The 12,500-nt window shown below is 38.8% G+C and overlaps 1 pseudogene; it reads left to right on the top strand.

The window, feature by feature from the left end:
* Positions 1 to 12,500, top strand: part of LOC138010912 (uncharacterized) — a 227,047-nt pseudogene that overhangs the window by 2,408 nt on the left and 212,139 nt on the right.

Below are 12,500 nucleotides of genomic sequence, written 5' to 3'. Positions count from 1 at the left end.
AATTGGAAAAAAATGTGGTCAGATCATTTCACATTGAAATAACCAGATAAAAATTCTTTAAAGTTATTTATAGAATGCTCCATGTTATTGTAATATACTGTTTTTACTATTGTTCAAGGTGATGATGAACTGTTTACATGATAGAAAGCATGTAGGTGGTCACTACGCAATTGCAATTCAACTGTAAGTCCTACTGTAAGTACTGCTCACAGGATTAATCAGAAATACAGTACCGTTCAAAGATAAGCGGACCATCAAACGCATTGGCAACAAGTTGGGAACGAAGAGCTAACGCGTTTAAACGCGTTTGGGAACTTTTTTTTTTTTTCAACGCGTTTGTCCTTTGTTATTCAATTTTGGCATGTTTGCATTGTGTTGTTGGTATGTAAATTAAGGCAACAAAGCAACTGCAATTTTAGCGATGGAAAGTGAACAAAGCGTGATCAACTGACTATCAATTAATGCAAAGTTGGAAAAGAAATCTTCAGGAACGAGAAAAGATGTGCTTGTTTAATCGGCTGGAAGAAATCCACGTTATTGATTTTTTTCTCCGAATTTCTTGCATCAGATAACATGCTTAATCGCGATCGCTACACTAGCGAAATCATACTTCTACCACACCAAAAACTAAACACAATAAAATAATCTTAGAGCATTGGGTTTTTTTTAAAATAGAATGTTTCAATGAGAAAACATTACAGTACCGCCTGAAAGTATTGACCCCTTTACCGTGTCATTGCTGCGTCACCCTGTCGCGACTTTCCCTCGGTATTCCAGCGGTAGGCCGATTTTCTGCCGAGGGAAATTTACGGCAAGGGTCTTAAGTTACCACAGGAAAGTCAACCAAGGTAAACCCTCTGTAATTAAAATTCCGCGGTAGAGTTGTAAAGGGTTTCCGATGACATTGTGTTTCGATAAGGCAGATTATAATGTTGAAATCCCACTGAAGAACAGAAACTGAAAAAGTTTCGGCTGTAAATTGCGAATAACAAAAGAGGGTCATAGCCGAAGAAAATATCCGTAACCAGATTCCACTCACATTTGAAACCTTCCTTGCGACATATTTTGATTGCAGTGATTATTTCTAAGACTTCTTGTGGACTGTTCATTCGAAGGTTCAACGAATCGATTTCGTCGATGCTTGTCCCAATTGCGTGGACTTTGCCGTCATCACATTATTAAAGTTTTATCATTTAAGTTTATGCGAGAAAATTTCCGCTTGTTTTTTGCAGCTCAGCGTATGGAACATTTATTATCTCGATATCTTCTGTATCCTGCAGCCGAGGAGGGTTTTGACAATATATACAAAACTGAAAGCTTACATGTTCAGGGTCTGGGTGCTCGGCTCCCCTTTCGTGGCAGGCGCTAGAAAGGGGAAGGGAAAGGGGAAAAATTGGCGCGCGCGGAGCGAGGGAGAGGGGAAGAGGAAGCGCCTGCAGCCAGCTCATTGTTTACTTGGTCTTTCTCGTTCACAGACGAACAAAAAATCGGAATTAGTTCGTTTATAATTGTGCGTCAATCATTGCCTGATATGAACATTTGATTGATCGAGATGTTTTGGAAGCCATTTGAGAATGAAAATCAAGATGGCTGATGCACTCGAAAGAGACAGGGAAGCCAAGTTTGAGGAAATTTTGAAGGAAATCTTGCTGGAGTTAGAAGATAAAGGTCGCAAAATAACTTTGAAATATGAGCAGAGGAAAGTGGTGAAACAACTGTATGGAAAGAAAGACTTGGTGGCAGTTTTAACCAACGGGTTTTGGAAAGAGTCTCATCTTCCAGTTGCTGGTGTTATTAGAAAATACAAATCGCAATGCCCACACTCAAACTGCTTCTGTGCCAGTAATTTGCCCTCTTACTAGCATCATTAACGACCAAATTTTTAAGTGGAAAGTATGGGTTTATCTGCGTGTAGTTTGTTGGAAAAGCTCGCTGATTTAACAGAGGTCGAGGGTGGAAAATATCACATTGTTTATTCCTCTGCGGAAAGTGCCCTTGACAAGAGGTTCCTACAATCCTGAAAGAAGGACACTGTGTTTTCACGACGAATGGTTACTTGTGTGGTCGATTAATCACACATGATTGAAACATGGACGGGTTTGAAGTGAGCAATATTTATGCTATGGATATTCAGAGAGGGTTTGAAGTAAAGAGCATTCAGATCTAGAAGTGTAACTCGTGGTATATATGTTGCTCCTTGAATTTTATGGCTATACAGGAAATTGAAGGGAAAGAGATCTGGGGTTTCACAAGGTGGCACTATCGCATTTAGAGGAGCGTACGGAGAGCTTGCTATTCTTCGTTCCTTCTTCAAGAAAGGTAACCTGACAAGTTTTAAGTTGTGATATTTTTGCTTTTCTAGTTGGATATACAGTGCATTTTTTACTTTTAAAATACTTTTATGAAACAGTGGCAGTAATTTTTAAAGGTTATTGATGTTCAGGTTTCACAATTTGGCACTCTCTTCTTGGTGCTAAATCCAACAGATAGCGGCAAAATTTTGTTTACATTCACAATTTGACAATGAATTAGTCTGGTATAATCATACCATGATTTACCCATTTGTTAATGAAAATCAACTCTAGGCGAAAGGACGAGACAGTGGCTCTATTATTGGTTGCAAGCAGTTGTCTATTGTAGACAAGAAAATTTTAGCATTTGCTTTATATCATTGGCTAGTTAAATTTAACTTGAAAAATTTTACCCATGGTACAGTGTTTGTCCACTGTATGCCATTGACATTTTTCATGATTTTCTTTTCTCCTTTGTCTTGTCTAGAGACCCCTTTTGCAGCACTGACAGGCACTGCTGATGCAGACACATGTTCTGTCATTATCTCAACACTCTGCTTGAAGGATCCTCTGATGGTTCATGTTAGTCCAAATAGAAATAATTTGCATTTTGCAATTGTCAGCACAAAAAAGATGCCATGTTTGCAGAACATGGCATCATTTTGTACAAAATCATCCTGATTTAGATAAATTTACATTATTCTCTGCATTGAGATAGTATGTACATGTAACTTACCACAAACGTGAGCAATGAATATGAATGAGCATGAAATGCTCACATCAAATTTAATAAGTAGTTATTATTATATGACTAGCTCCGTGAGCGGGCAAGATGAACCAAATCGCGCGCTCTGATTGGCTACCCGAGCGGGCAAGATGGAGCGATACTGCCCGCTCGGGATTTCTCGCTTGGTCCCGCAAGATCAAAGATCATTTTTTGGTGTTTTAAGTCATATAATAAATCCTTTATTGACCAAGATTGTTCGGTCAAGATGACTGGATATTGGCCTCGTTCTTTTTTTGCGTGTTTATGGACCGAGACGAAGTCTCGGTCCATAAACACGCAAAAAAAGAACGAGGCCAATATCCAGTCATCTTGACCTCACGCTTGGTCAATAACCCGTACATATTGTGTCAGAGTTCTATCACAAAGTCTGCTTTGCCTTGAATTTCCCTTTTAAATTCAAACATTGCACAGAAGACAAAGCCTGATTATGTATTTCCAGACATTCCACATTAAAATTAATGCACAATTTTAATTGTGCATTTAATGTGGGTGTAATTTACATCTTCAAATGGTCAAGTGAAATTTTTACCTCCCCAAATAGAACTCATTCACAAAATTTCATTGCAGTACAACCTACAAGTCTGATGGCAGAGACCACATCATTCCTCACTATTGTATAGATTTCCTAAGAACATCAACATCACTTTTGAATAATTCGCTGGTAGCATAAAATTAGTGATGAAAACAATGAATAATTACTATGGCTAGACTTGATGGAGTTACCATAGATCAAGGACAGAATTATCCAATAAAGTAATAAACTGGAACTTCATTATTGACTCATTTTAGCATATAATTATTATCAAGCATGCCTTCATGATCACTTGATGTAACTAAGAGTGTTTGCACATAAGATAAATGCAGGGAACCAGGTTGGCCTCAGACACATACTCAAAATAGAGGTGCCGTGGCTGGTATTAAATTTCTGTCGTTGTATCTGTTGAGATAAGATGTTCTTTAAAAGGAAAGAAAATCACTGAAAGAAAATGAATGAAGGGACATACTTCCTTCCAGTGCTGCATTGAAATCGGATAAATCAAAGCCTGCGAGCTTGAGGGATACATTTTCGTAACCACGTTAGATAGTACTCCCTTCCCAACAAAGGAATCTGGCCCTTGCTCGAATCTTTTCGCACTTTGAGCATTTGTTCTGATAAAATCACTTACATGGAGAAATAAAGCTAAAAAGTATAAAAGCTGACTCGAAGCAACTTTAGAGGCGTTGCTTCCCCGAGCAAACTAGAAAGGACTGCTTATAAAGGTGTAATGAAAGACAAATTCCCGTCGACTAAAATGCCCCTTGCAGAATCTTTCCCTGTCACTTAAAGTTTAAATGACCACCTTCAACTGGCTCAAGCTACATGTATATAGAACAATCGAAGAACCACAAGTCGAAATCACCGCTTCGAAAGCCATTTTTGTGTACATCACAGTGCGCGGTTGAAAAACTGGATACTGCAATTTTCAACAGCTGATCACACAAGAGAGGGGGCGAGACGAAATAAACAATGAGCTGGCTGCAGGCGCTTCCTCTTCCCCTCTCCGTCGCTCTGCGCGTTTGGCGCACGCCCAATTTTTCCCTCTCCCTAACCCCTTTCTAGCGCCTACATGTACCACACAGGCTAGTGCTCGGCTCTTGCAATGCCCAGTTGAAAGGTATAAAACTACTCAAGCTAGACAGTGTTGCTAATCACTGTCGAAAACGTTACTATTGTAGATTCACTTATTTGACTGAAAAGTCGGGTTGCTGGTCATGGAGAATTTTCAAAACACATTCAACATATCCTCGAAAACCTTGCGTCACCAACCGTTTGCTGTTCAAAGTAAGACTTATGTTGTAAATATTGTTCTTGCAGTTTACTACTGCAGTATTACTTTCCAAGTTACAAAAGAGAATAACATTCCAAGAAAAGAAACCAGGATATCAAACCCCTGAAGAACTCGATAATTATTTGATCTCAACTGAAAAGAATGATTGTTTTTGTGCTCTGGTTAATATTTGATCATTGTTGCATATCAACGTGGCTTATACAAATTCATCATGAGTGACGGCCGGCTGCTAAAAGAGTTGCATGTGAAAGCACAACGTGAGCATGGGAATGTCAATTAAGAATTATGTCGTTCTTTAGGCGAAATTTCAAAATTTCCCAAGTTTGTTTTGCTTGCTGGTTTTGCGTTTTTTTTATAATTCGTATGCAAACGATGAGCGTTCGGATAGTTAAGGGACTTCATTTCTCCACTAATCACGGTCTATTCCTAAATTTGTTTTCCATGCACAATTGACATGCTGCAATTGCTATGATTACACATAACAATATTATTGCTGATGAAAGCAATGAAAAAAGAAACCATTCTTAAATTATTTGTCCGTACGTTTGGTCTCAAAATAGTACTGTGAGGGGCTCCGATGCTTCGCAAGAATATATTAATCAAAACTTAAATTTGACAAGTTTAACAATAATATGTGGAAGGAATACTTGGCAATGCTTTTCGCCAAAATGGCGATGATAAAACAAAGGCAATCGCGCAAGTTTGAATTTCAAGTCTCCAAATAAAAAACGAAGAGAGAAACAATCAAATCTCTTTCAAAACCAAACAAATTTCTCATGCACACATGCAGTATTACAAGTCTCGATAACAACGAGTGTTTCGTTGGTTGGATAATACCTGTAGCTGTCGCTTACACTGTAGTTAACAGTATCGATATATCTCTGTATCTTTAAAGGAAGTCTTCGGTTTTACATTATGTAAAGATTATAAAATTTGAGTCCTTACGTAAACTGCGCACTTTCTCATTTTGATTACAATTTCTTACATTAAGAATCGATTCTTCACACCGTGAGATCTAACATTCGACAGTCTTCCGCTTGTTTTGCAAGTGCAACAGATCATTGTTGTTTCCGCGGCAAATTCCCCACAGCAAATTGCATCTTGGTTTTTCCGAGGGAAAAAAACTTGCATACCTAACCGCCCACTAACCGCGGTAAAGACAGGGTATTGCCTCGTCCCGAGGGGTCAATACTTTCAGGCGGTACTGTATATTAAGCGAAATTGCATCACGATCTTGATATAACATGCAGCTGCATATGCATGAATCAGTTTAAATTGTTGCGGAACTATCACGCAACACATTCTCGGACATTATAAAACTCTGAAATAACAATCGATCAACGATCGATATTCAGTCCAAACCAAAATTGTTTGTTTTTCAGTGAGCTTCGATGGCTAGTTCGCTGCATTGTTTCCTTTCAAGTTGTCTTGCACTTGATCAGAACGGTACTGACTACAGAGAGCAATCAGTCGAACATTTGCACGTCTTTGTATCACCACCTCATCTATTTTGAAACCTCCGTTTGTTATTTTTTGTTGACCTTTTGTGAAGTGGTGACCTTTGGTGTTGAATTCCTGCATTGTCAAATTTTGCCTTCCAGAGATTCTTACAAAGTTTCATGCTTTTATCACAAAAGTGAACAAAATAATATGTGCCGTCTGCACTTGGGGTGAAAAGGTTGCTTGACAACGAATGAATTATTTTATTCTTCTCCTCCGCCCTGCACACATTTGCATAATGAAGAAATAGAACTATGAAATTATTATCAATCAATAATCAGGGAACCTTGTGAGCAATTTTGTGTTTTTTTAGCGGCGAAACTAAAAAGTCTTTCAGCTTGTCGCATCGAATTTCCTCATCTCCGTGTTGAAACAGCACAATGTGTAATTCGTTCCTGTACATGTATATCTAAAGTGATTTTGTTTTTGAAGCAAACTACCACTCCAAATGTCGACAAATTCATTGTCCCCGGTGCTTTTGGTTCATGTTGTTAAAAGCAGCAAGACAGTTAAAAAGCCATTCACATAATTCTGTCTGGCATTCTTGAGTTTACAACTGCTTGCCAGCACGTTATACTATGGATTTTCATTACACTTGTCATTGAATCGTTTTTGCTCGGAAAGTTAATGACCTTGGTCAACGCGTTTGCGTTGAAAACGAACGCAAGCGCATTGAAAGTCAAACGCAAACGCGTTCAAGAAACGCGTTTGGTGGTTCGCTTATCTGTGAGCAGTACTGTATGAACTGTATTACTACATATACGACAAGTGAGAAAGTGAGCAAGATTAATCTAACAGAAAGGAAAAACTGGTACACTTGATCACTGTAATATAAGATGCCAATGTATGTTGTTGCCCAGTGGTTAGGCCGCTTGCCTTGAGATCCGGGGATCCCAGGCTCAAGACACGTCCTGACCACTGGTTGAATTTGTTCCTGGTAGTCCCTGCTTCAACTTCTCAGCTGCACTTGTAAATAGCCAACCAGCTTGCCTCCTGCCAGTTGGGATGCTTAAAAGTTGTCGTTGAATGTTCTGTTCTCTGGTGATTGTGTTCATTGGCCCTGAAAAGCCCCTATGGGGAGTGGTCAATTAAGTATGTACATACATGTATGTGTGTATGAATACCCTAATTAAAAAATAATAATTCAGTTGGGAAATATTGTGCAATGTATTTCATCTGTCCTTTTGTGGATGTTGTATTGTCATGCTTTAAATGTATAATGTAGTTAACAAATCAGGCAGCTTGCTCCAAGCACTGGACTGCTGCCTCAAAAATGTGTGTTCGATCCTTGAATGGACGGAAAACCAGAAATCACTGCCGAAATGTCTCAGAATTCTGGCTTACCTTTTGTTTTTCATGAAAAAAACTTTGCCAATCCAAGGCTCATGTTCTGTGCAAATGTTTCTTGTGTTGTTCATAAATTTGGGGTACCGGTTATTACTGGGTTACAGTACCGCTCGAAACTATTAGTGCATTTGCATGCGGTAATACCTCGTCCTTGCCGATAGTGTTTCCTGTGAAATCACCTACAGTAGGTTGTACGAAAACCGCAACTGAGGCAAAGACGAAAGCAACCGAATGCCATGGCTGACTTAATTGCGGTAATGTGCCTCAAGAAAACTCGTACTTTGCAAGGCATTGTTTAATGTTAGATCGCACCTAGCTCCGCAAGGTAAAGAATGAATATTCAAACTGTTTTTCATAGCACCGACACAACAGAACACAATGTCATGAAAGCCTGTTATGTTCGTCTCATTTTGCCGTGACAGCTGAGAACAGAGAATGTTGATAACCTTTCATCATGCCTAATTCTTACATCTTTAAATTTAATAATTTTTAATTTTTTTGCTATCATGATAAACAGTTCTTCCAAATGGGTAAAAAGGATATTTCTTTAAAAAAATGTGTGGATTATTGCATAACTTAGCCAACAGTGCAGTCTGACAGGAGATATATTTAGAATCAAAAGTGCTTCAAATTTTGTGTCCTGTCCAAATAGAAATGTTTACGGGGTACCAACTGTAGTTGTTTAAAAGCTCCAACTTTGAACTAAACCTTATTAACGACTCAAAGATTATACCAGCGAAGAACCGTAGCTGTATTCCCAAAGTTTGTGAAGCAACTCCTGAACACTCTATGTCGCGCGTTAATTATGATCATTTCTGATTCAAAATATTATGTGGCAGGTCATTCAGCTGTTGAGCTTGAAATTCAGAAATATTCATTTCTCTGAATTATTAAGATTAACTTAAATTAATGCTTCAACGACCACACAATATACAAGTTTAAGCCTCTGCCAATTTGGCGAGTTAAAACATAAATAAACTAAGCTGCATGCTTCAGTCACGCAAGTGAGAGCGATAGCTCATGAAATACGTTGTTCGATGCGAACTGCTTAACCCTTTCACCACTAAGAAACCGGCATAAAAGTTTCTCCATACATGAGAAACCTAGCTGATTTATTGGAAAATCAGGTGTGTTTCATAAAGCTCATTTTTCAGTGGGAAGGAGTCATTTTGGTATAAGGCAACCCCTTAATAAATTTGAGTCTAATAAAATAGACCCTATGCAAAAGTGGCTGCCTTTGAATTACTCTTTTGTTCATATTCAAAATAGTCCAACTAGCCTCGTTTTTGAGACAAAAATTTTAAAGAATTTGCTATCCCGAACGAGGCTGCAGGAGTATGACGAACTAAATACATGTAAGCTCAAATTATCAATTACAACTATACATAATTACAGTTCAAAATCATGTTTAATTCAATTTTCATCAATATGGTGTGAAAAAATTAATGTGATGACTTGGTCAAAGGTTCTATCAAGCATATAACATTTATTGCCCTAACAAGCAGTCAATACCAAAATATACCAGTCCAAAGTTTTCATCAACTTCAACGACGCAACATCAAAAACCTTGTTGAAAACATAGCCTCATACGTAAAAAAAGAATATTCTTATATCAGAGCAAAGCTTCAGGAGTACTGGGTGTGGGTGGGAGGGGGGAGAGGACAGGTTACAAATCACTTTGGGGGAGGGGTGGGTGCTTTAGTCATTGGTCTTTCCGGTACTCAGCTTGGGTGTGCCAGGCCTTAAAACAATTTTTCTCTCTACTGATGCACAAATAGACTTCACCATGATCACACTTGAAAGTAGTCTTTGTCATTTTGCACAGTACTTGATTCTTTGGGGTGTCAGGGTGACTAAGAGTGTAAGGACATCTCTTCTCCATGCACACCTGGCAGGTATGGTCACAGCCAGCACCTTTGACGGGAAGATGTTCACCAACATTCTCGAGCCTGAAAGGGTCCGACTGCCTTTTCCTTCCAGGTTTTCCTTTCTCTGCTCTCCAATTTCCCACCAGTTGTAGGATCAGGTCCTCCCTGAAAGCAGCAAGATCTCTTTTCCTTTTTCCGGGAGGATTGTGGTCCAGGAAAAAGCCTTCAATTATGTACGAGTTGAATGTCACAACTTCTGGGAACTTAATTACTAACCGCATGTACCAATGCATCTCTTCGCAATTCTTGAGGATAGAAGTAAGCTGGTCGTTTCTGTCCACTCCTCCCATATTTGCATTATAATCATCTATGATAGCATGTGCAGGGACATCAACTAACTGATACACCCCTGTCCTGAGTCTCTGGTTCCGTTGAATGGTAGACTCTTGATCTGGTGAGTGGACAGTGGACAAAAAATGCACAACCTTGTTGTCCTTCCATGCCAAAGCAGCAATACCATTGTAGCTCCTGATTTCACAGCTTCCTCGTGGTCCCATTTTGGATGCCTTTAGATCATTCAGTTCTTTGGGGTATCCTTTTCTATTTGGTTGAACAGTTCCACAGACAAACATGTCACGTTCCTGCAAGTACAAACATAAAGCGACACTGGTGTACCAATTGTCAATGTACAAACCTAGACAGGTAAGCAGTTTCATAGTCACATAATTCACAGAGCTTAATGCCCCAATGGATAGGCTTTGCAAGCATTCTTTGTTTGAATGAGAGTTTTCCCTTGTATGGAATCATGCACTTGTCGATTGAAATTGCCTTACCACAGTTGAAATTAGCCTTGAATGCTCTCTGCAGTTCTTCAAGAAAAGGACGCACTTTAATCAGTTTGTCATCCTTTGCTACTATATCTAAACTGCCTAAATCAAGATCATTAGGATTAGTGAAGAAAATATAGCGATTTAGCTGCTGAAATTGTTAAATCCACGAAGGAGGAAAAACCATTTGCGTTCATCCTGTCTAAAATAGTTTTCATACAGCCGTACCCTTGAAGGATGACATCTCTGTTCATCACAAGCAACAGTGCAAAGTACGCTTTCAATTCAGTAATGTCTGTGATTGGCAAGAATGGAGTTTTATGTTTTGTGGGTTCGGCCGCCTTTTTCACTTCGAACCATCGATTCGTCCACGTCACTATTTTGTTCAAAAATTCATTGGAAAGAAAAAGTTTTAAAATGTCAATCGCCTTCCCACTGCCAGGCAATTGATCAACAGTTGGGCCACAATGTGTACGCTCAAATGCTACACATGGATAATCCTCATAGTAAGATTGAAAGGCCGCACCACTTGGGTCTTTTTCCCACTCAATGTCATCGGGCATTTCAAAAACAAAGCCTCCAAAATCTTCTTCATCACTGTTTTCCCCAAAAATTTCATCCAATTCGTTCTCAGAACCACTTTCATTGGAAGAAGAGTCAGCCATTTCTTAACGCAATTTAAAGATGGTGTCAACATGCCCGCTGAACTTCTGCGATAAATCTTGGCAAAATCTTGTATGAAACAACATGGCGGAAAACGAGCTTTCAGGGGTTGGTTATTGTAGATTTCATTAATAGCAATTACCCCCCTCTAGATATCATTGGTTTGGTGGTTTCCAGATTTCTCAAGTGAAAAGGGTTGAAATTCCAGAAAAGCAGGATAGTAGGCATGGGGGCATGACTGAGTTCCCAGAAAACTGGGATAGTGTGGTGAAAGGGTTAACAAGTTTGTAACAAATGGGGAGCCACGTAGCCTGTGTGGTATAGGTGCCAGTGCAGTCCGACAGGAGATATACTTATTTAGAATCAAAAGCGCTTCAAATTTTGCGTCCTGTCCAAATAGAAATGTTTACGCGATAGTTGTTGAAAAGCTCCAACTTTGAACTAAACCTTATTAATGACTTGAAAATTATACCAGCGAAGAACCGTAACTGTATTCCGGAAGTTTGTTAAGCAACTCCTGACCACTCAATGTTGCATGATAATTATGATCATTTCTGATTCAAAATATTAAGTGGCAGGTCATTCAGCAGTTGAGCTTGAAATTCAGAAATATCGATTCCTCTGAGTTATTAAGATTAACTTAAATTAATGCGAGTAATATGAGTTCAAAACTCTGCCAATTTGGCAAGTTAAAATGTAAATAAATAAGCTGCATGCTTCCGTCACGCAAGCGATAGCGATAGCTCGTGAAATACATTGTTCAATGCAGCTTGTAACAAATGTAGAGGCATGTAGCCTGAACAGCTGACAATTACTTGTAAAGTTAATAGTTTTCTTTCATCTTTTGGTCAATGAGATCGAAATGCCTTTCGCATATCTTTCAAAGCCTGCCGCTCGACAAGCGGTGTCACCGTTAAGACGAGATTTCCCAAACACGTGTAAATTTCTTGATAGAATTTCTGCTGATCTTTATAACATCTATATTGAACAGATCTTGAACAATTTTTAGAAATCTTGTCGTTTGCTGGAAAAAGAAAAACGATAAATGCTTTCATTACAGGGACTTTATTGTAATCGAATGTGCCAAACATCGCAGATTGTAAATATGGCAAATACGCATACTAATAGACCAATTTCGATATATTAAAATTCAGGCCTAAACAAAAGACATCATCTCGAGGCTCTGGGGAATAAATATAAGGATTTGTATGAGTTTTTTCTCAGGGCCTCGAGATGATGCCTTTTGTTTAGGACTTACAATCTAAATATATTGAAAGTGGTCCATTGTCGATGCGATCAATCTGCACATATATGCAGATTTCTTTGATAGCATCTGCTCCAAATAAAAGCATACCGCATCCTCTCTTAACCGTGGTGTAAAGCAACCA

Source organism: Montipora foliosa, chromosome 7, assembly GCF_036669935.1.
Source record: "Montipora foliosa isolate CH-2021 chromosome 7, ASM3666993v2, whole genome shotgun sequence".
NCBI lineage: Eukaryota > Metazoa > Cnidaria > Anthozoa > Scleractinia > Acroporidae > Montipora > Montipora foliosa.
This window is presented reverse-complemented; position numbering and strand designations above follow the sequence as displayed.